Source organism: Pollicipes pollicipes, unplaced genomic scaffold, assembly GCF_011947565.3.
Source record: "Pollicipes pollicipes isolate AB1234 unplaced genomic scaffold, Ppol_2.1 Scaffold_4219;HRSCAF=4965_pilon_pilon_pilon, whole genome shotgun sequence".
In the NCBI taxonomy this organism is placed as follows: Eukaryota; Metazoa; Arthropoda; class Thecostraca; order Pollicipedomorpha; family Pollicipedidae; genus Pollicipes; species Pollicipes pollicipes.
The window spans coordinates 10,694,259-10,717,585 of NW_023596448.1; the positions used below are offsets into that span (position 1 = coordinate 10,694,259).

General features: G+C 59.2%; 1 pseudogene; it reads left to right on the top strand.

Annotated features, from left to right (window-relative positions):
• The first annotated feature begins 2,713 nt into the window (after window positions 1-2,713).
• LOC119095538 (protein flightless-1-like) lies at window positions 2,714-22,077 on the top strand (annotated as a pseudogene).
• Window positions 22,078-23,327: the final 1,250 nt, after the last annotated feature.

Consider the following 23,327-nt stretch of genomic DNA (forward strand, 5'->3'; position numbering starts at 1 on the left):
AAAACCTGGTGCGGAGAGCCCCCAAAAGATAATGTGTGCCCGAACAGGTTATCAGGCGAACTGGGTGGGAACAGAAGACCCTAAATTCAAACACCAAGAACCAATGTGCAGCCCCCCCCCCCGCCCCCCCCAGCAATCCAGTGTGGCCGAGGAGGCAAACAGAGGAGGCCCCCGACAAGTGCGTAGGGCCCCATTCAAATAGCACGTGCCCAAGGCCCAATGTAGGAGGCCCCCAAACGACCAATTGTGCCCGAGCAGGTTATCAGATAGGCCCCCGACAAGAGCGCAAGACCTACCCCCGCATTCAAATAGGAGTACCCAATACCCAATCTGGAGGGCTCCCGGATGATCGATTGTGCCCAAGCAAGTTAACAGATAAGGTTCCCAAAAAGGGCGTAGGGCCCTCCATTCAAATAGGAAGTTGTCAAGACCCAACGCAGAGGACCCCCGAATGATCCAGTACGCCAGAGCAGGCTAAAAAATAGGACCCCCACAAGAGCGTATGGGCCCCCACTTCAGAAAAGAAGTACCCAAGACCCAGTGTGGAGGATCCCCGAACGATTGGGTGCGCCCAAGCAGGCTTTAGAGGGGCTTCCGACAAGAATGTAATGCCCTAAGCAACTGGCAAAGAACGGGAAACGCCCTAGACCAATGTAGAGGGCCCATGAGCACATCGCAAGTATGTCGGTAAGTTAACCGAGACCCACATAAAGGGCCCCTGAGCAACCGAGAGTATCCCGGCAGGTTAGGATATGGGACCCAGCTTTAGCTCACAGAGTCTTTCGAGCGAGTGGAAAGAATCCGTAGAAGCGCCCGTATTGACTAGAGTGCACCGGCACGTTAACAGGGAGGGCCCCAACAACAGCGCAGGGTCCTCCGAGCAACTGCAAAGAGATGAAGGGCAACGTGGAATGGCCCTTTACGATCGAAATAATCCTGCAAGTAGCCATATAGGTCGCCCGAAAAGGGCATGGGGTCCCTAGACAATGAAACGAGGATTAAAATTTCCAGTTCACAACTATTCCAATCAGTGAATGACTTTTGACTTATAAAAAGCCCTTCGCTTTCGCTTATAACTATTCTTGGTCGCCGGAAAGCAGAGATATACACAGTTTTGTTGCGTTTTGTGTTAAAAAACTGCACCTGCTCTGTTGGCCATGGGCCCCCTGTATTTGAATTGTGATTCGAATACTAAATGCTACGGTACAGTACGAGCGTACAACCAAACGTTACAGAATCGACAGGACTAAGCAGCCGACCCTCGACCACGCTCCTTCGCGCCACCCAGGCGGCCGCCGCCGCTGCCGCCAGCGCCGGCAACAATACTTCTCGCACTGCACTGCTCGTGCGGTTCTCGTGCCGCTACGCGCCGGGTACCGCCGCCCCGCACGGCCGCACCCCCCCCCCCCCCTCCTCGGAGCCAACGGGCCCCTTCGGGGCCCACGGGGGGGGAGGGGCATGGCCCGTGCCCCCCTTGCATCCGCCCATGTCCTCAAGTTTCTCCAGCAGGAATCCAGTCATGGACCGGCCAGCTCGCTCGTAATTAAACAGGACTTTGAAGCTTCGCCTGGTCCGTAGCCATTATCTGCATCATATTGAACAAGAACAGCGTTCGGAATGATGGTCACATTGGTTACATTGCCCTTGGTAAGTACTACTCACCTTAGTCACCAGATACATATCGCGCTCCAAATGGAATGCATTACTTAAGCAATGCAACTGAGTTCCCTGCCCGTCCCCTTCGGATCAAATGGCGAAAAATGACATGTGTATCCGATAGCAAGCGGTCTCAGGCTCTCTGGTGGTCGCCTTGTCAAGTACCGCGACCTCAGTTATGCGGCACGCTCGGTTATGTGGAGGCGCTGCCTGGTACATCTCGGAATCTCTGCCCAGCTTTGTTTGTCTGCACTTGCCCTTTGGTGCCTGCAGGTGCCACAAAAAGGTAGCCGCAGAGTGTCCCTGGCTCAGTTGTCTCAGCCACGTTTTACGTTTAAGAAGCTCAATCGAGTGTTTTGAACTGCCAAAAAAAATAACAGGGCGGTCGGCTTCAGGCCCGGCCGCCATCTCAAGGCGCCGAAGGGGAGGGAAAATGACCCAAAAAGGATACGATACTGCACTGGTTCCAGTGTTACTGCCCTGGCGCTGATACAATGGATATGACACTGCACTGGTTTAGTTGCTCTTGGTTTAGTTGCCACTGATCCGGCTGGCCTGGGTAATTTATGACAAGCTCATTTTGTCCCGACTCATTCTTTCCTGGTTCTTTGCCACTGGCTGAGATGTCACTGGCTCAGCTGTCACTGGCTCGAATGTCACTAGCCTACCGAACACCTTTCAGCTGTCACTGACTGAATTATCACCGGTTCATTTGCTTTGACTCAGCCTAGTCGGTAGCCCTCAATTGTCGCTGGCTTAATCGTCTTGGGCGGGGCAATCAGCTCATATTATTTGAAATAAACTTTTTACAGGCTTTTTAAGATAGATGCTTCTTTAGAGTATCTCATTAGTAAATGTATCAGTCTTTATCAATCTTTTTGAGATTGATGTATCTTCGATATGTCTTTTGTGACGTCGGCCTAGTGCTAGTGTTGACGCGAATATCGAATGGTGAAGTACTCTCTTAGAAGGATTACAGGTCCATCTACGCTGTCTTAGTGATATGAATGCATTTTAGGCGGGACCTCCTGAATACAACCCATCCCCTGCACTCGAAGACAACATCGGCAATCATGGCGGCGACAGGGGTGTTACCTTTTGTCCGAGGAATCGACTTCACAAAAAATGATTTCGAGGTAAGGTGCCATCAGTGGTAGGATAGTAGATTTGAGGTCATATGATTACAATAAATGTTCACTGTTATTCACCGCTATGTGCATTAACAACGAAAAGTAATAAATTAGATGCGCAAATTTTGTCTACGACTTATACACTGCATGTTTTGATTTCCTGATTGATTAAGTTTTTGTAACACTTAAGCGTAGCTTGGCTGATGGATGTGTGAGCAACGAAATTCAAGACATAACCTTGCCATTTCTGTGTGGTGATGCCATGAGATTTTGTTAACAGAGAACTCTGTAATTCTGTGTCCCCCCTTCCTGGTTGTTGCGTACATCATCACCATGTTTTGCATCGTCAGACAGAAGAATTTCCTGCATCAGTGGGGAAAATGACTGGCTTGCGATGGCTGAAGCTGAACAGAACAGGACTGAAGAGCATACCAGAGGAGCTGGGCAGTCTACAAAAACTGGTAAATAAAGGTTAACTGTAAACTAGTGGGCACTGGATGGTCATGAGAGTTGGAAGCATGTAACTAAGGCCCTTTATGCCAGCCTGTTTTTTCCATTTAGATGGCTGGTGGAATTGATATCTAAGATAAGTCTTAAGGTGATCTCATGGAAATGATGATGGAATTGGTACATAATTGTAATCTAGCATGGGCTCACAGTCAAATAATAGACAATATGTAATTCCAATTTGAGTAATTGAGTCAGCAAAGCCCTGTGTTGATTATACAACAAGAGTTTAGGAAGCCTGGTTTAAAAAGTATACCTAGCTACTCCTGGATATCTCTCTTGCTGCAGCTTTAGATTAGAACACTGCTCTGTGGAACTGGTCCCTGCCTTGCAATGTAGATGCATTCTGACCAAAACTTATGATAGATATTATAGAATGAAAACAAACAATAAAAAAGATAGCAGGATCAGTAGGGTACAACTAAACCCTGCTTTTATTGGCAAGTCACAAGTGGTTAAATTACAACAACTCATATTTACCTCAAAATCATTTCTTGGAAGGCCCTACTGATGTGAAGTATTATGGCAGGTATCCTTGATTCTTGTATGCCATTAAATATTTCTTATCCAAAGCTACTGATTTCTTTTTAGTGGTGTTTTAGGGCATATCAACTGCAATGTCTATTTTGCGCCCATCTTTGAAGCTACTGGAACCACCTGTTGATTTTACTTGGCTTGCAAGTCAGACACTCATGTGCATTGTTAGATATTGGCTGCTCATTATGTCTGGTTTGTGCTGCTGCTCAATCCATACCTTATAAGCAGAAGCTTGCAGGGGCTGCAGGAGGCAGGATAAGGCCCATCCCGCCCTGGGGTATACAGCATGATATGCAGGAGACCACCATGCTGCAGGGATTGTGCTCATGGAGTATGCCTCCCTCTAGAAATGTCTCGCCTTCCCTTCAGAAATATGACGGCTTCCCCTCACAGTGACAGGACTTGACTCACACTGAGATGCATTTTGCTATGGAACCCTCCCCCACCAGCTGGCTTGTGTGATATTTGTGGGGTGTGCATGTGTGTGTGTGTGTGTGTGTGTGGATGTAGCATCATTGGGCTTAAAGATTTGGCTCGGTGTGGATTCAGTGATGAACTGGAACAATTATTGGCTATTTCATTTCATCACATCAGACCTCATTCTGGGCGAACCCGAACCACCACTCCCAGGCTGACTTGGAGTGACGCCACGTCGCCTGTTGTGCCGCGCCTCCCTCGCTCTTGTCTGTCTATCTCTGACACATCCCCTGCATGGTGCAGGAACACCTGCACATGATGCACAATGAGCTGGAGAAGGTGTACGGCGAGCTGACGCAGCTGCCGTCGCTGCGCTCGGTCAACCTGCGTCACAACCGCATCCGCACGTCGGGCCTGCCGGCCGAGGTGTTCCACTCGGATGAGCTGACCACGCTCGACCTCAGCCACAACGCGCTGAAGGAGGTGCCTGAGGGGCTGGAGCGGGCGCGCTCCCTGCTCAGCCTCACCTCAGCCACAACCAGTGAGTGGGCTGGAGCAGGCGCGCTCCCTGCTCAGCCTCAACCTCAGCCACAACCAGTGAGTGGGCTGGAACGGGCGCACTCCCTGCTCAGCCTCAACCTCAGCCACAACCAGTGAGTGGGCTGGAGCGGGCGTGCTCCCTGCTCAGCCTCAACCTCAGCCACACCAGTGAGTGGGCTGGAGTGGGCGCGCTCCCTGCTCAGCCTCAACCTCAGCCACAACCAGTGAGTGGGCTGGGGCGGGCACGCTCCCTGCTCAGGCCTCAACCTCAGCCACAACCAGTGAGTGGGCTGGAGCGGGTGCGCTCCCCACTCAGCCTCAACCTCAGCCACAACCAGTGAGTGGGCTGGAGCGGGCGTGCTCCCTGCTCAGCCTCAACCTCAGCCGCAACCAGTGAGTGGGCTGGAGCGGGCGTGCTCCCTGCTCAGCCTCAAGCTCAGCACAACCAGTGAGTGGGCTGGAGTGGGCGTGCTCCCTGCTCAGCCTCAAGCTCAGCCACAACCAGTGAGTGGGCTGGGGCGGGCGCGCTCTCTGCTCAGCCTCAACCTCAGCCACAACCAGTGAGTGGGCTGGGGCGGGCGCTCTGAGGTCGCGCTCGCCGACTGGCCGGTGGATGGGCGTACAGGTAGCCGTGTTGGGATGAGGAACAGATATGATGGTGTTTTGCTTGTGAAGAGATGCCGGCAATGTCTGTCTATTTTCAGGCCATGTCAAAAGACAAGTGTTTGGTAAACTATGCAGGCCCGGCATGATATCTGATTGCCTCAGTTTTGACGGGCGAGACTTTGCAAGACTTTGAAACATGAGAGGATTTGCCATCTGTCATGTTGACGTAACTGATGTGATTGAGTTGAGCATGGGTCTCACCAACTGCACCTTCCGCAGAATTGAGGTCATTCCCAACCAACTGTTGTCTACGTCAACGACATCCTCTTCCTGGACCTGAGCAACAACAAGTTCGAGTCGCTGCCGCCGCAGACACGGCGCCTGGTGAACCTGCAGACGCTCATTCTGAATGACAACCCCATGGGCCACTTCCAGATGCGGTCAGTGGCGGCGGCGGGGCGGACAGACGGGGTCCGCGGCCGGGCTGGTGGCGGGCCCCATTCCGGGCCGTCTCGGGTTGTTGAAGTCGCGCTCGCGGGCTGAACCGATTCTGGTCCGAGTCTGGTACTGTGGGACGGCGCGGTGTGTCCGCGTCGGCGGGCTTGGGGGGACCGGCCAGTCAGGTGTGATTGTACTCTTTTGTTGGACCGCGATCGGTTGATGAGGCGCTCCAAGTACTTTCGCCGCGCCCGATGCGCTGTGTGGCCCGTTGGCTGCTGGGCGCCCGCAGCAGGTCGGCGGCTGCGGCCTGCTGACACCGTAGCTCGATGCGCGTGTGTGCAGCCTCTCCGCCTTGTGTCGGTATGGATCGCCTTGTGGCATGCGCTGTGTCTTGCCCTCATGTGACGTGCTTTATCGTGCCCTCATTCAACGTGCCACGTTATGCCCCATGTGACAAGTGCTGCATCATATCACCATGCTACATGCACTGTGTCGCGCCCTCATGTGACATGTGCTGTGTCGCACCCCCATGTAACATGCTGTGTCATGCTCCATGTGGCAAGTGCTGTGTCATGCTCCCATGTGACGTACACTGTGGTGTCCTCGTGTGACAAATGCTATGATGTGCCCTCCTTTGACATGTACTGTGCCATGCCTCATGTAGCATGTGCTGCGTCGTGCCCCCATCTGATATGTGCTTTATCACGTCACCATGTGTGGTGGCGTGCCCCTATGTGACATGCGCTGTGTCGCGTCCCCATGTGATGTGCTGTGTCGCACCGCCATGCGACCCCGCGACGCGACGCCACGCGTGCCTAGGCCCGACATGTGGCCATCCTCCCGTCGTGTCACGGCTGTGCCGTTCGACCCAGCGTGGCGTCTGCAGGCGTCTAGCACCCGTGACCTCCCCATCACCGGCTCCCCGCCCCGGCAGGCAGCTGCCGGCGCTGACCTCGCTGCAGAGCCTGCACATGGCCAACACGCAGCGCTCGCCGGCCAACCTGCCGCCCATTCTGGACCAGCTGGTGAACCTGACCGAGGTCGACCTGTCGCGCAACCGGCTGACCAAGATCCCCGACTGTCTGTTCACGGTGCCGAACCTGCGCCGGCTCAACATCAGCTCCAACAAGATCGGCGGCGAGCTGAATGTGGCCGTCGGTGGGTGGTCTCCGGCCGGCCGCCGGGCAGCACGGCGTCAGGGCGCCCCGGTCCGGGGTCAGGGGTTATGTCGGGGCTCGGGGTTCGGGGGCGGGGGTCGAGGTCGAGGTCGAGGGTCGAGGGTCGAGGGTCGAGGGTCGAGGGTGGAGGATCTGGGGTGGAGGATCGAGGCTGGGGTCGAAGGTCGAGGGTAGGGGTCGGGCGGTGGCCGGGAGCAGCTGCTGAGCCGCGGCGGATAGCGCGCGACGGGGAGCAGGCAGGGCGAGTAGGATGTTTGACGAGGAAATTGCCGTTGGGAGATTTTTAGGTGTTTGGCCTGTGTGTCAGGCTTTGTGAGAAAACGTTACCACTGGTGAAGGTATCGACTACTGAAAGGCACTTATGACTGTAGTATGCCTATTTTGTGACCCCGTGAGCGGTGCGTCCCTCAAGCGTGGCGCGTGGGCCGCACGCCGGCGTGGGGCCAGCCCCGGCCGTGGCGGCCGCGGTCTGCGGGTCCCCGTCCCGCCCGAGGCGCCCGTGTCAGCGCCCGCCTGGCCGCTGCCGCCAGACCTGTGGACGCGACTGGAGGTGCTGAACGTGTGCCGCAACCAGCTGGTGTCGCTGCCGCCGTCGCTCTGCAAGCTGACCGCGCTGCGACGGCTGTACGTCAACGAGAATCGGCTAGACTTCAACGGCGTGCCGTCCGGCATGGGCAAGCTGGCGGCGCTCGAGGTGTTCTCGGCCTCCCACAACCGGCTCGAGATGATCCCCGAGGGACTCTGCCGGTCAGTGACCCCCGCGCTCCTGTGGGAAGGTCAGCAGTCACGGCATAGACGCTTGGCAGGGAGGAGGAGGGCTCAGCGGAGGGCGGGAGGGCCATGGGGGAGTGGAGCGAGGTAGCGGTGTCAGTGGTGGAGGGACGCTGCGGTCGCAGTGCGCTGGAGGTGGCTGAAGTGAAGCTGTGCTCGTGAGTGCACGGGCCTGCAGCGAGGCTGCAGAGGTTGCAGTCCAGGTTGCAGCGAATCGTAGCTCAGCGAATGTGGTCTCCGCGACGCTCTCAGTGAGGGATGACATGCGGTGACGATGCTACCTCTGTGGTGAGGTGACACGGTGTGCACCCCCGTCGCCAGGTGCGGAGCGCTGAAGAAGCTCATCCTGACCTCGAACCGGCTGGTGACGCTGCCCGACACCATCCACCTTATCTCCGACTCGCTGGAGGTGCTCGACCTGCGTGACAACCCGGACCTGGTGAGACGGCCGGACGGCCGCAGCTGCGGCTGCAGGTGTCTTGTCCTAGACGACCCGTGCTGTTGCCTTGTCGGCAAACGGAGGAAGACCGCAGTCTGTCTGTCTTCTATCCGTACTGTAACGACACAACCTGGCGCTCGTCGCGTGACCACGCTCCTGACCGCCTCTGGCGCCGAGGCAGCGGTCCGCGTGCCCCCCCCCCCCCCCCACCCCCGACCCACCCCTGCTCGGGTAACCTCCCCTTGTCCTGCGCCGACAGGTGTTCCCGCCACGGCCGGCCTCCATGAAGCAGGGCGCCGGCGTCGAGTTCTACAACGTCGACTTCTCGCTGCACAACCAGTTGCGTCAGGCCGGCGCCGCCAAGGACCTGCCGCCCGCCCTCGCCGGTGGGTGGGTTTTGGGGTATGGGGCGTCGGCGGCGCTCTGCGCCTGGGTGCGACGCCATCGCCGTTTCATTCGCATAGTTTGTAAGGATGCAGAGTTGAAGCAACGGAAAATAACTGAAGATGAACACGGTGCTTTTATTGCGTACATCCCGCACCGTGCGGTGCGCGGAGTTGTTTGGATGTAAAGCAGGTGAGCTCGCGGGCCAGGCGTGTCGGCGCGCTAATTGGCGCAAGCCACGCAGACGCGGGGTGGACTGGAGCGGGCTGTGACGTCACTGGAGCGGACTGTGACATCACTGGAGCGGACTGTGACGTCGCTGGAGCGGACTGTAACGTCACTGGAGCGAACTTTGACGCCTCTAAGGCTGACCGGTGTCACTGGAGCGGACTGTGACGTCGCTGGAGCGGAATGTGACGTCACTGGAGTGGACTGTGACGTCACTGGAGCGGACTGTGACGTCTCTAAGGCTGACTGGTGTCACTGGAGTGGATTGTGACGTCACTGGGGGCGGACTGTGACGTCACTGGGGCGCCGGCAGGCCCTAGCAAGGACCCGATTGCACGCAAGCTTCGGCTGCGGCGGCGCAAGGACACCAACGACTCTGACAACCAGGACTCGGCCAAGATACTCAAGGTGATGTGGCCCGCCGCTCGTGTTTTGGCCAGCGGCCGCCGACGGCGTGCCCGTCCCTCGCGCGACCTCCGTTAATATGTTGTCATTGAGCAAGGCAGTCTAGACCGTTGGGTTCAGACACAGCCGATTTTCGAGGATGTCGCGTTTGCGGATGACGCTTTGCCTGGCACATCCCTCCGAACTGGTGGAGATGATTTGGCTCAGCTGGTAGCCGATGGTAGTGAATTGGTATCTCGGGTGGTCTCTAGCCCATGTGGGGGTAGATTCGGGCCTGGCCATCGGTCAAGGTTTCTGTCGTTAACGGTGACCATGGAGAGGTTGCAGCGCAGTTACTGGGCCAGGAATTACAAATGTGTGGGGAGAGGGTCATGACGGTGCATTGATCAAGTTTGTAGGTGCATTAGTTTGACGAAACGCCCCGTTGGTACGTGTGCAACTCTTTTTTGTGTAATTTGGCGCGCGGCCAGAGGTCACGTTTTTGCGTGGTGGGCTCTTGGCGACAATGCGATGGCATTACTCAGCGTGCCATGTTCCGGTACGCAGGGCATGAAGGACATCGCCAAGGAGAAGGAGAAGACCACCAGCCAGGAGGGCGGCGCTCTGTATGAGTCGCTCAAGTGAGTAACGCGTCTAGGCGCCGCCGATCGGCTGGGGCCGACGCTTCACCCCTCCCCATCCCCCCGACCCGCCCCTCCGAGGGCGAGGGTACGGCCGCTCGAGGTGGTCTCCGTCCGCCCGTCTCCGTCTGCTGGTTTAGTTGCGGGGCGGTGAAGTCGTGCAGTCTTTGCGCTCGAGTCACAGCTGATCTTCGCCGCCGCGGCCGCGGCTCTCGGCTGTCCGCTGTCCGCTGTCGGCTGTCCGCTGTCGGCTGTCCGCTGTCGGCTGTCGGCTGTCGGCTGTGTGCGCGGTTGTGCGATGATAATGGTGGTGCGCGTGGTGATGCTGATGTTCCCGCGAGGCCTCACCGCTCGCCCATCTCGGGCGTCTGGCAGGCCGAAGAAGTGGGACGAGTCGCTGGAGAAGCCGTCGCTGGACTACTCTGAGTTCTTCGAGCCGGACGTCGGTCAGATCCCGGGTCTCACCGTCTGGGAGATCGAGAACTTCCTGCCCAACCAGGTGAGCGGCTGCGGAGCCAGCGGCTGGCCTCTCCGAGCCAGAGTCGGCTTACACCGCCGGACTCTGCGAGCCAGAGTGGGACGAGAGCATGCTCGTGTGAGTCAGAGTCGGACGAGAGCACGTCTGTGTGAGTCACGTCGGGCGAGAGCACGTCCGTGTGAGCCAGAGTCAGACGAGAGCACGCTCGTGTGAGTCAGAGTCAGACGAGAGCACGCCCGGGTGAGTCAGAGTCAGACGAGAGCACGCCCGTGTGAGTCAGTCTCCAGCGGCAGTCGGCCGGCACGCACAGTCAGACCCGACCTCAGCAAGGTCAGGTAGTCTGGCACGTTAGGGAAGTCTGTTTAACTGTCGCGCAGGGTGTCATATGATGCTCCTCCGCTCACCGCTGGCTCCCGTCTGTGCCCCAGATCGACGAGAGCATCCACGGAAAGTTTTACGAGGGCGACTGCTACATCATCCTGAAGACCTATCTGGATGACTCGAATGCGCTGACCTGGCAGATCTACTTCTGGATCGGCGAGAAGGCGACGGTCAGTGCCGACACTGTGTCACATTTTCAGACCCTCGCTTCACGTGCGCTGCAGGGTATGCCAGGATATGCTCCTGACCTGACCCGGTCTGACCACCTGCCGTGATCTGACCAGGCCTGGTCTGACCTGGCCCGTCTGACCGCTTGCCGTGATCTGACCTGACCTGGTCTGACCGCCTGTCGTGATCTGACCTGGCCTGGTCTGACCGCCTGTCGTGATCTGACCTGGCCTGGTCTGACCGCCTGCCGTGATCTGACCTGGCCTGGTCTGACCGCCTGTCGTGATCTGACCTGGCCTGGTCTGACCGCCCGTCGTGATCTGACCTGGTCTGGTCTGACCGCCTACCGTGATCTGACCTGGCCTGGCGTGACCTCACCTGACCCGCCGCCGGCAGCTGGACAAGCGGGCGTGCTCGGCGATCCACGCAGTGAACCTGCGCAATAACCTGGGCGCCGACTGCCGCACCGTGCGCGAGGAGCAGGGCGACGAGTCGGACGCGTTCCTCGACATGTTCGGAGGCGAGATCTCCTACATCGAGGGCGGCAGGACCACCAGCGGCTTCTACTCGGTGGAGGACGTGGTCAGTGGTCGCGCTGGGTGTGGAGCGCGGCCGGCGGGGGCGGCATGCGGAGAGGCGGGCCGCCGCCTCGGGCTCGGGCTCGACTGCGGTGTGGGCGGTGGAGGCGAGCGACGGGCGGGCCGGTGGGAGCCGTGCGGGGCGGTCGAGAGCAGGCGGAGAGTAATACCGCCACGAGGACCGACGATGCCAGCAGTAAAGTCGCGGCACGTTTGGGTCGAATCAAGTGCAAATGCAAAGGCAGGTGTCAAGGGCGGCTGTAACCCGTTCCCTTCATACAATGCCTTAGAATCATTGCGACATATTCCTGGGCGCCGCGGATTTAGCTGGCTTCGGCACGCCCGATACACGCCAGACTCATAGCGCAAACGCTGCCAGGGCAGGCGGGCGCCGGGGCTGACCGCAGGTGGCGCCGCCGCCGGCAGGAGTTCCCCACGCGCCTGTACCGGGTGCACCCGAACGGCACCGGCCTCCACCTGGAGCCGGTCGAGGTCAGCCCGGAGGCGCTCGACCCGCGCTACGTCTTCCTGCTCGACGGCGGCAAGCAGATGTACGTGTGGTACGGGCACAAGTGCAAGAACACGCTCAAGAGCAAGACCAGGTGAGCAGTGGAGGCGAGCGTGACCAGTTCCGCGGGGGACTGGGCGTGCAGTCCCAGGGAATGGCACCGATCCAGGGGCCAGGGAGCTACTCTCTCGTAACAGGATGGAACAGCAGGCAGGCGTGGCTAGAACTGTAACAGCTGCACATATCTTGCCTCCTCTCATAAAGAGCCCTGACGATCCATCGTAAGTGGTCCAATGTGTTCTGATCATGTCATAGGAGTGAGCTCGGAACTGTCAGCCCTGACGATCCATCGTAAGTGGTCCAATGTTTCTGATAATGTGATAGGAGTGAGCTTGGAACTGTCAGCTGGGAGCGGCTTGTGACGGTGCTGATCATGTCATAGGTGAGCTCGGAACTGTCAGCTGGGAGCGGCTTGTGACGGCGCGCGCGGCGCTTTTCAGGCTGATGGCTGAGAAGGTGAACAAAAACGAGCGCAAGAACGAGTCTGACATCGGCACGTACCACCAGGGCGAGGAGTCGCCCGAGTTCTGGGCGCTGATCGGTGTGCCCGACGACGAGGAGCCGCCCGCCGAGGACGAGATAGAGGTGGCAGCGGCTGGACGAGGTGGAGATGGGCGGCCGGGTGAAAGGCAGAGGCGGGCAGCGGCCCGCGTGCGAGGTGGAGGTGGGCAGCGGCCGGGTGCAAGGTACAGGTTGGCAGCGACCGGGTAGGGGGATAGAGGTTGGCAGCGGCCGGGTGCGAGGTGGTTGTGGGCACCCGAGTGAGAGGTAGAGGCGGGCAGCGGCCGGGTGTCAGGTAGAGGTGGACAACGGCCGGGTGCGAAGTGGAGGTGGGCAGCGGCTGAGTGCGAGGTGGAGGTGGGCAGCGGCCGGGTGCGAGGTGGAGGTGGGCAGCGGCCGGGAGAGGTAGAGGCGGGCAGCGGCTGGGTGGAGGTGCCAGGTGGAGGTGGGCAGCGACTGGGTGCGAGGTGGAGGTGGGCAGAGGCCGGGTGCCAGGTGAGGTGGCGGCGGCCGGGTAGGAGGATAGAGGTGGGCGACGGCCGGGCGCTAAGGGGACGTGAGACGAGATAGGTAGGCGGTGAGTACTAGCGATTTGAGGGGGACAAGGTCGGAGCGACGGGAGTAGCGTGGAAAATGGGAGGTGGGTGAGAACAATGTATGAGTGGAATAAGTGCGGAATAAGGAATGAGACAGGTCAGGACTGACCGGGGAAGATGTAGATAAAACCAACACTGGGTAACATGGCAATTCCAGTTGCGATCAACTGGAGAACAGCGCCATTGAGGGGCAGGCATGGGCTAAGATGAACTTTTGGGCCGGACCCTGCACCTCCCTGGGTGTCGATACGGCCTAAAGCCGGGCAGTCAGTCATAGAGCCAGTCTGCGGCAGATTGAGGGAATACCACACGCTTTGGGGCGCGACAAAGGTGAGAACCATTGGCGCCGGAGCGGACAGGGTGATATACTCCCGCAGATGGTAATATGGAGGGTGGGGCCGATCGGGGCCAGGGCGGGGGCGAGGTCAGGGACCGGCCGGTCAACATACCAGACTTACACCTTTGGGAGCGCCGGGCGACCGCTTTGGGCGCTTATTCCGTGCGGCCGACCGGCTCCGCCATTTGGCCTGTGTCGTCCGCCGCAGCCGCTGGCTGGTGATCGCCTCCCGTCACGTCACGTCACGGGCGTGCCGGCAGGAGCACGTGCCGGAGGACTTCAAGCCGAAGCGGCCGCACCTCTACCAGGTGGGCCTGGGCATGGGCTACTTGGAGCTGCCGCAGGTGGAGCTGCCTCAGGGCAAGATGACTAAGGAGCTGCTGGTCAGCAAGCACGTCTACGTGCTGGACTGCTTCGGCGACGTGTTCGTCTGGTGAGCGACGCTCCGGGGGGTGAGGGAGAGGGGACGGGGAGGGAATGTGCTGGGCAGTTTCTCCCAGCATGTTGCGGTCCGTTGCGGCCTGGTCAGGAATGGTGGAGGGTGATCCGACGCCTGCTTAAGTCTCAGATGATCAGAAACAGAGCAGTAGCATATAGGCAGTTAAAAGTGCAGCGCGCACTTCGCAGGCAGTGCCGTCTGGAGTCAGTAAAGGGCGTCAGGGTAAGGCGGGGCACAGATCAGAAAATCGGAAGTCGGTTCAGAAGAGTGTGAGAGGTGTGTGGTGGTCACAGAGGTGTGTAAAATGTGTGTGGTGACCTCAGGTGTGGAGGTGTGTGGTGACCGCAGAGTGTGTGGAGGTGTGTGGTGACCTCAGGTGTGTGGGAGGTGTGTGGTGACCGCAGAGGGTTGTGGGAGGTGTGTGGTGACCTCAGGGGTGTGTGGGAGGTGTGTGGGAGCTGTGTGATTGTCACAGAGGTATGCGGAGACCTGAGAGGTGTCTGGGAGGTGTACGGTAGTCATGGGTGTGTGGTAGCTGTGTGATTGTCACAGAGGTGTGTGTGTGTGTGGTGACCTCAGAGGTGTGTGGGAGGTGTGTGGGAGCTGTGTGGTTGTCACAGAGGTATGCGGGGACCTGAGAGGTGTCTGGGAGGTGTACGGTAGTCATGGGTGTGTGGTAGCTGTGTGATTGTCACAGAGGTGTGTGTGTGTGTGTGTGTGGTGACCTCAGAGGTGTGTGGGAGGTGTGAGGTAGTCATAGGAGTGCGGGAGCTGTGTGATAGTCACAGAGGTGCGTGGAGGCCTCAGAGGTGTGTAGGAGGTAGCCTGGTGTGTGCGCGCGGTGTGACGCCGCGCACGCGTGCGCTGACGTGCTCTCCGTGTGTAGGATCGGCAAGAAGTCTACCCGGCTGGTGCGCGCCGCCTCGCTGAAGCTCTCGCAGGAGCTGGTCTACATGAAGGACCGCGGCCTCAACGCCATCGTCACTGTCGTCAAGGAGGGCACCGAGTCGCAGGTGGGTCGAGTTGGAGTCGTCGGCGGGTCGAGTGGCGGGCGAGCTCATCTTCGGGGGCGTTGGCGGGGTCACGTGGTCGACTCAGGGGCGAGTCGTGTTTTGTCCAGGTCGCGGGTTGTTTGGATCACGACCGGAGTCGCGGATGGGTCGAGTCGTGACTCGGGTCGGTTGAGCGTTGGCTCGGAGACGAGTGGAGCTGGGGACAACACAGTCGTTGGCCCCCGTTGTGGTCACCGCAGCAGGAAGGGAGCTCAGGTGAAGGTCAGGGCAGCTGACACCGTCCAGATGCCTGTTACTATGTATCCGTAAAAGCTCTCGCTCATGTACGGGGCACGATGCCCCCCCCCCCCCCTCCACGCTCCCGTAAAGGATGCCCCGTTCTCTCCCCCCCCCCCCCCTTCACCCAGGCGTCTGGATTCTGTCGTTGCTGTTCGTCACCGTCAGGTGGAAATGACGGCGGCAGTGCCAGCGGCACGCTCAACATGCCGATGGCTTGACGGCTACTAAACAGTGATGAGAGAAGGAGAACGGATTGGTTGTCAGGGATAGCGGACACGTCAGTTCATGGAGGGATGTGTGGGTGGGATGGGTTGCAAGCGCTTTGACCCGGTCGCCTGGAGTCTGTGACGCAGGACTTGACCTCAGGGCTCCTTAGCTCGCCGTCACGTGTCTGATGCGTCATCAGACCGATGCCGCTCCTCCGCTGGCGGGCGCTCGCAGCCGAGGTTCGGACGGCGCCACGCCGAGAGTGGTGTTTGGCTCGCGTTTACACTCGCCCGCCGCACGCCCGCCGCACGCGTTCGTACCCGCCCACCGTCCACTTCACGCCCGTCCGCCACCCGCTTCCACACCCACCCGCCGCGCGCCCCGCGGCACGCGTTCACACCCGCCCGCCGCCTGCCTTCACACCCGCCCGACGCCCGTCTTCACACCCGTCCGCCGCCTGCCTTCACACCCGCCCGCCGCCCGTTTTCACACCCGCTGCGCCACTGCCGCAGGTGTTCAAGTCCAAGTTCGTCGGCTGGGATGACGTGATCGCCGTGGACTTCACGCGAACGGCGGAGTCTGTGCGCCGCACGGGCGCCGACATCCAGCAGTGGGCGCGCCGACAGCAGACGCGCACCGACCTGTCGGCGCTCTTCACGCCCCGGCAGGCGCCCGTGCCGCTGGCCGAGGCGCAGCAGCTGGTGGACGAGTGGAACGAGGACCTCGAGCAGATGGAGACGTTCGTGCTCGAGGGCAAGAAGTTCGTCCGCCTGCCCGAGGATGAGTTTGGTGAGGAATAGGATGAGTCTGGTGATGATGAGGGTCGAGTTCGGTGAGGACAAGGGCCGAGTTTGGTGAGGACAAAGGCCGAGTTTGGTGATGTCGAGGGTCGAGCTCGTTGAGGACGAGGACCGAGCTCAGTGAGGAGATCGTGCCGCTACGTCCGTGAGACGCCGGTCCACATCAGGGCTCCCTGGTCCACATTGCACACTGGGCAGTGATTTGGCTGTTCATTGCCGCTGAATGTGAAGCGCTTACGTCAAATGTGGGCGACAGTATCGGCGTGGTGGTCGGCTCGGTCCATCCGCGACGTAGTTCTCCTGCTCCACCAGACGGGGGACTGTCGCACTGCCCACCATACTCCACGTGCGCTGCGTGTGCCGTGTTTCACGCTCTGGCTGCTGTCCCCCGCTCGATGCTCGTCTTGGAGTGTTGAACACGTTCCACGTCATACTCCATATTCTCTGACACATCCGTGCATTGTGCGGCACACTGCGACCCGGTTGCGACCTATATCCAAGTGACCCGACTGTGACCTGCGCTAACACCACATGACGCGCAATCATCTCTGCGTCCGTCTTCCGCGGCCACCGTACCTGGCGAGTATCACCCCTGCGTCCTTGTAGCTGTATCGACAAACAACCTCCGCCACTGCCAACTGGCGGCGACCTCAGCCACCGCCGCCCGACTCTGACCAGCGGCTGCCGTTCGGCGCAGGCCACTTCTACTCGGCGGACTGTTACGTGTTCCTGTGCCGCTACTGGGTGCCCGGCCCCGTGGAGGAGGGCGAGTCGGAGGAGGACGTCGAGGACGACTTCCAGTGCGTCGTCTACTTCTGGCAAGGCCGCCACGCCTCCAACATGGGCTGGCTCACCTTCACCTTCAGGTGCGTGTCGGCCTGACCGCACGTGTGTGGGGGTTCTCGGCTGCTGTCGTGCGGCGAGACGGGGGCGGGGCTGGCGCGCGCCGCCAGCAGGTGCCAGTGCTGAATCGCGTGTGTATGCCGCACGGCCACGGGCCCATGTTTGGCGTTGACAAGCGTCGCCTGACGTGTCGTCGATGGTTTGCATCGAGTTTGACTCACATGAGAGGCACGACCGTGCTCTTTGCATCGAGTTTGACGCCCGTGACTGGCACGAGCGTGCTCTGTTCTTCTGCGGGTAACAGGCATTGTTACTGATGGAGATTACCGTGGAGTTGTCCTGGTCGTTTGGGTGACTCGCAAATTGTAGCCGATGGCCTTCACATGCGATCCCAGCGACGTTCCCGCCCAGAGCATGGCGGCCGGCTCGCAGCTCCCGCCGTCCATCTCCGCTCCCTCCGAAGCCGGCGCGAGCCGGGCCTGGCCCGACCTTCGTTCCACGGACCGGCCGACCGGCGCGCTCAGGGCTCCCCACGCGCCCGGGACCCCATGTCGTACCCGAGCCGAGCCGCCGTCGGCACCTTCCCCCGGTCCGTGCCGTTCGCCTGATGTTCGCCCGTCGGTCGCCGGCAGCCTGCAGAAGAAGTTCGAGTCGCTGTTCGGCGAGAAGCTGGAGGTGCTGCGCATGTATCAGCAGCAGGAGCCGATGAAGTTCATGTCGCACTTTAAGCGACACTTCGTCATCCACCAAGTGGGTCCCCCTCTCCGCGGGACGGGGGGGGGGGGGGTGGGAGAACTACGTCGGGTTGTGAATGCACAGTGTTCGCAAGGATGCCATCTCCGTGGCAACAACGCTTTGCCGCTGTGGCCATGGAATCATGCATGAACGCCTTTGATACGAGGAGTGAGGTCTTGGCCAATTGTGTGCTGTCCAGATCGTTTTAGATGCATGCTGCCCAGTCCTTGCCAAGGCAAATTATTTCTACAGAACCGTTGAAGATTGGCGTGCATACTGAAGCAATGCGAAGCAGTGTCACGTTGTTTCAGTGCCACTCTTGTTTCGATAAAGGCATGTTGCCGAAATATCAACCCATTTGTATCTTCATTCTCTGGGCTTTTCTCCGAGGAGTAAGGCCAATACCATGTTTGTTTTTTGACGCTCCTGATGAGCAGTTTGACGATGAATGTTGTGGGAAGCGAGTGGCTATTTGAACAAAATCGATACCATCACGCGCAGCCCTACGTCGCAACCAACATCAGAACCCGTCCCACTCCGGTGGTGGGGGGGGGGGGGCGGGGCTGTGACGGCTGCTGACCGGCCGCCGCCTCGTCGGCAGGGCCGGAGGAAGGCGGCGCCCCCGCTGCCCCGACACCAGGAGCCGGCCGCCGACGCGCCGGCCGGCCCGGCAGTCGAGTTCTTCCACCTGCGCTGCAACGGGAACGCCATCTGCTCGCGCTGCGTGCAGGTGGCGCCCGACGCCAGCCTGCTCAACTCCGAGTTCTGGTCAGTGAGATGCTGAACGCTCAGCTGTCAGCTTAGGTCAGGTAGATGCTGGACGCGCCCTGCTTAACGTTAATCTCCTTCAGTAATGCTTCAGATGTGAGCTCGGGTCAGTTAGTTGCTGAACGCTCAGCTGTGTTCTCGGGCCAGTTAGATGCTGGGCGCATCCCGTTCAACGTTGAGCTCGGTTCAGTTAGATGCTGAACGCCGCCCGTTCAACTGTGGTTTCGGGTCACTTGGATGGGGAATGCATCCCGCTCGGCTGCGAGTTCTGGTCGGTTAGATGCTGAACGCTGCCTTCTGAGCTCTGAGAACTGGTCGGTCAGGTGCTGAAGGCCGCTGGCTGCGGACTTGGCTGGCGAGATTCTGAACGCCATGTGCTTGTCAGCGTTGGGGTCGGTGACTCGTGCACCGTGTGTTACCACGCCTCCCACCGCCTCCAGCTACATCCTGAAGGTGCCGTTCAGCCAGCCTGACCAGGAGCAGGAGACGGGTATCGTGTACGTATGGCTGGGCTCAAAGGCAGACCCGGAGGAGGCGCGACTGGCGGAGGAGATCGCCACCGAGCTGTACGACACGGTGAGCACCGCTGTCGACCGCCGCGGTGAGGGGTGCAGAAGGTGGTGGTGCTAGTGAGACAAACTGTTGTTGGAGTTATTAAGGTGCGACGGCGGTAGGTGTCGATCACGCTGTGCTAGCCTGGCGTGGTGCAGTGGTGCAGTTTATGCTGTTTTTTTATTTGGCCAGCGATGTGTCTTGCCTGATCTTGCCGTCCCGTATCAGAAAATATCCAATTGTAGTTCATGTATATGCATCTGTTGATTAAGACGCGTAACGTTTCGCCCTCCCCCGCCCTCGTCTCGTTCCCAGGAGCACTACAGTCTGCAAGTGCTGAACGAGGGTGAGGAGCCAGAGAACTTTTTCTGGATTGGCATCGGCGGCAAGAAACCATACGAGACAAGCGCCGACTACATGCGTTACAGCAGGCTCTTCCGCTGCACCAACGAGAAGGGCTACTTCTGCATATCGGAAAAGTGCAGTGACTTCTGCCAGGTACCAGACTCAGTGACATAACTACGCGCATTCTGTTGATGGTTGAGGCGTGGTGAGGGGGATTCAAGCATGCGACTAGTTTTGGTGAGGTTATGCTCCTGTTGGAGAAAATCTTCATGTGTGAAGATCTCTGAACATCAAAACGTCATGGTTTCTGTTGTAACTGGGTTTTCATTCCGCGTCAAATGCAGTTATTACTTCCGCCCATTTTGTTTTATGTGTGTGTGTGTGGTGGGCCCTCTCCACCTGGGAGTGTTTGGCCCTCTTGTGTGTGGTAGGCCCTCTCCACCTGGGAGTGCTGTAACACGCACCGCCCTTCCGCCAGGACGAGCTGGACGACGACGACATCATGATCCTCGACAACGGGGAGCAGGTGTTCCTGTGGATGGGACCGCGCTGCAGCGAGGTCGAGGTCAAGCTGGCCTACAAGAGCGCCCAGGTACGGAGCGCGCCGTTCGGCCGTCCTGTCCGCGTGCTCTCGCCGACTGAGGGCAGGGGCCGCCCTCCTGATCTCGGGGTGGGGCTGGAGCGCACGGGGGCGCCGCCCGCCGAGCCGCGCTCGCGTGATCTCGATCCGCCGGCGCCGCCAGAGCCGGAGAGCACGGTGTTTTGGGCTGGTGGGATACCGCGACATGGCATGATTCGACTGCGTATTGACAGAGCACCATTGATCACTTGGGCTGGGCGTCGGAACTGAGAGACTACCCCTCCTCCTTCGTCCGTATAAGGGCCGTACTCCGCGCTCCCGCACCACACCCTAACACCCAGTCCTGCGCCTCCCCCCTCCCTCCGCCGTATCCGGATCGCGGTTTGATGTCCCAGCGCCAGCACCACACCCAAACACCCAGTCCTGCACCTCCCCCTCCCTCCGTCCGTATTCGGATCGCGGTCTGATCTCCCAGCGCCAGCACCACACCCAAACACCCAGTCCTGCACCTCCCCCTCCCTCCGTCCGTATCCGGATCGCGGGTTGATGTCCCAGCGCCAGCACCACACCCAAACACCCAGTCCCGCACGCCTGCTCCGACATTACGCATCCCGTCTTGTATCTGGCATCGTCGATTTACCCCGGCTAGATGTAGACTGAGCTGCTGCAGCACATCATTGTGTAAATGTTCGTCTGTGTATCTCGTTAGTTCGTGGTGACCTCCCCGTACACTGCGCCTGCGCATATAACATATGACGCCGTGCATCTGCATGATGGGTTATGTTAATCGACACTCGTTTGCCGTTATGTTCTACAATTAGACAAAACTTGCGTAAGTCGGCGCTTTTCGCAATCGCCATTCGTTACAGCCAAACAACGCTTCATGCGTGCCGTCTGATGCGGTGAAAAGGAGCACCTCTGTTCACAGATGGGTGAGGGTTCTATAAATGGATGGGCACCCCAGCCAAAGGGTCATGCACTGTATAACATCCTCACGTACGTCACGTGTACATCCAGCACCTGCGCCTCATGTCCCGTGTGATGCTCACCTCCCGCTACGGCGTGCACCAGGTGTACATCCAGCACCTGCGTGTGAAGCAGCCGGAGCGGCCGCGCAAGCTGTTCCTGACGCTGAAGGGCAAGGAGTCGCGCCGCTTCTACAAGTGCTTCCACGGCTGGAGCGCGCGGCCACAGAGCAGCGCGTGCTAGGCGGCTGCCTGCGCCGCGCCCAGGGCGGTCGCTCGTCCGAAACGACAGACGGTGCCGCACACGCTGTCCGCAACGTTTTTTTTTTTTTAGGGGGACGATGTGGACGTGAATCGAAAACGAGAATCGTGAATCCGGGGGGAAGGGGTTGGCTGTGCTGCAAAAGCGCAACCAGGGTTTTCTTGTGGGAGGGCGACTTGAAGTTCATTGAGAACGCATACTGATTTTAACTTTGTCATGAGCTGCCTGTGGTGCTAGAAATGCAGACCTAACGGGGTGGGGGCGGGCTCCCCTGTGCCTATCGGAGATTGGGGGGCGCCCCTTCCTCCACCGGCTCGCGCCCAAGGCACAAGCCGTGGCGCGCGACGACGCAGTACAGCAGACGGGGGAGAGACGTCGTTCGGCAGCGGTGAGCAACCACTGCCAGCGCTGTCCCGCGCCACCGGGTTACGGGTTCGAGCATTGTTACCGATGGTGCGCCCCCGTACCGTACTGTTTAGGTCAGCGTGAGCGATTGCAACGCCAATAATACAGCAGCGGCACTCGCCGCGGAACGGGCGATTACTACCAAGCGAAATGAAAATGATTCGCCACGGCATGAGAAACAAGAAGATTTTGAAGGCGTGTGGCATCACTTCCGCGCTGCCATACCAGGGTCTGTGCCCAGCAGTCCCCGTAGCTTTAACTAACCAACCGTGGTTTTCGTTCAAACTGTAGCTCCGTGGTTTGTTTTCGTGTTTGTCTTGTGCCTTCGCCGTGCCCCTGCGCGGCACCTGATGTTGACGAATGCTGGCCGTTGCTTTTACACCGAGTATTTATTAGAAATAAAGCTGTGATATCGCCAGTGTTTTCTTGATATTGGCCGACAGGCATGGGCGTAGAACGCTCCCAAGCTCACGCCGGGGTCCGCGCGTGCACTGAGCCAGCCCAGGCAGCGCTCATGCGTGGCGCTCTGGCGGGTCTGGCTCATGCCTTCTTTGCCTGCTTTGCTCCCGGGGTTCCTGGGCGTTCAGTTGGTGAAACCAGCGACAGCAACTCAATTTCTGTTGTCCAGCGTGCGATATTGAAGTTGGAGTGAGTGATCATTATATATGGTGAGCTTGCGGATGGAGTGCATGCATTTCTGCGCAACTCCCGCTAACGTGCCTGCTCTGATCTGGACTTGTCGATGGTCATGGAATATTCTACTACCGCACTCGAGGTCATGAAAAATTGCAAATATCTGTTTTGCATTGACGCAGCTCGTCAGTTGCACTGGTTTTGGGGCACGTGTGGTGCTGCGGGGATGCTGGGAGGCGCGAACGCGACTTTGCCGTTTACCCCATTGCCCCGAGTGGTGTGAAAGATTCACGATCGGTGACCGTTACATCCAAACCACCGCTTCCGGGCATGGACGCAGGAAGAACAACTGTCCGGCCTGGCAGACGGTCGCCAATGCGGAGACCACATGGGTTTTGAAGGCATCCACGTCTGGAGCATGTGGTTTTACGCCTCCTGTAATTTCAAGCAAGAGGGTTCGCTGCTGCGCCGCAGTATTGCGAGCCGGCAGTGAACAAATGCCCCCGCGTCCACGGCAGGTGGGAGCAAGCGATAATAACGTTGGTCATGCCGTTCGGCGGCCTCGAAATAATAACGTTCGGCGGCCTCGAAACGTGTAGCCAAATGCACCATATTTGCTGCCGGACCGCAACGCCGCCATTGCTCGGGAGCAGGCCGCCCTGCCGTCACATACACTTGCTGCAACATCCGATGATCGCCAGGTCAACAACCAGCTCCAAAATATACGGTGCCTGGGCGTAGGCCGCGGAACTTTCCTGCTTGAAGCGGTAACTGCAGACCGCAGCCTCCCCAATCCTGCAATCCTGTCTTCGCATCCTGCCTCTCGGTCGTTGACCCCTGACGCTACACCTCCGCAGAAAAAGAAAATCTGAGCTCGGCAAGACAGCAGCCCGTCAGCAGGACAGCGCGGCCCAGCGCCGAGCTGGGGCCACGCCTGCTCTGGCCATGCGCGTTAACGCCTGAATTGGTGGCATGTTGTCACCTGCTCGCCGCACAGCCCGCCAGCCGTTGAAATTGCCAGTTTTGCACCGCAGT